Source organism: Epinephelus moara, chromosome 8, assembly GCF_006386435.1.
Source record: "Epinephelus moara isolate mb chromosome 8, YSFRI_EMoa_1.0, whole genome shotgun sequence".
Classification (NCBI taxonomy): domain Eukaryota; kingdom Metazoa; phylum Chordata; class Actinopteri; order Perciformes; family Serranidae; genus Epinephelus; species Epinephelus moara.
The window spans coordinates 44,521,171-44,522,063 of NC_065513.1; the positions used below are offsets into that span (position 1 = coordinate 44,521,171).

Genomic DNA, 893 nt, shown 5'->3' on the forward strand with positions numbered 1-893 from the left:
CTGCTTTTATTGTTGTTTGTTTCTTTGTTGTTTCATCCTGGTGAGCTGTGCCAAGATAAGCCTGTGTACAGTCGACAGGATTTATCATCTTCAGCTATACACAGCTGTGTGTCTGTCATGTTTTAGCTGGTTGTCTTTTTTTATCTGTTTTTAAAAGCACAAACGGAGCGACACCTGTAACCTCATTATATTTAATATATAATGACAGTAGAGCTGTCTGTCTCCTACATGTTTGTACGCAGGGGTCACTTTCTTTACAGCTGCACACATTCTCCTGTCAAGTTATTAATGAGACAACAGCTGATTTAAACCAGTAACAATACTGGTGTTTCTCTGACCCACTGTGTTCTTTAGTTCAGTCACTTTAATCACAAACTCAGGAGAAAGTAAAGTCTTGTGGAGAATGCGGGCATCGATCCCGCTACCTCTCACATGCTAAGCGAGCGCTCTACCATTTGAGCTAATTCCCCTGTGAATGATTGTGTGTTGCCATGGCAACAAAAATTGAGTTAACAATGCTAGACATGTTACCATGCTGCATGGTCATACATACTCCTCTACATTCCACACATTTCCAGACTTTCCAGGCCTGGAAGGTGACCTGGATTAGACTTTGTAAACAACAGCAGCCAGCAGACGAGGTGGCCGAGTGGTTAAGGCGATGGACTGCTAATCCATTGTGCTCTGCATGCGTGGGTTCGAATCCCATCCTCGTCGCAGGTTCATTTAGTCTGTCCTGAATGTGACATGTCAACAAGATAACATGCTCCATTATCAGTGAAACAATCAGCTCAGATCCTCCAGACCTCGTCCAAAGCAGCCATCTGATATCTAACATACAGTTTCCATGTGAAAACAACATGTGTCTGCACCAAAGTTTACTGATGGCTGCA

The 893-nt window shown here is 43.1% G+C and overlaps 1 non-coding gene across 1 annotated transcript; it reads left to right on the forward strand.

The window, feature by feature from the left end:
• The first annotated feature begins 635 nt into the window (after positions 1-635).
• trnas-gcu (transfer RNA serine (anticodon GCU)) lies at positions 636-717 on the forward strand. Its single transcript has one exon. It is a non-coding gene; the product is annotated as a tRNA-Ser (tRNA).
• The last annotated feature ends 176 nt before the right edge of the window (positions 718-893 follow it).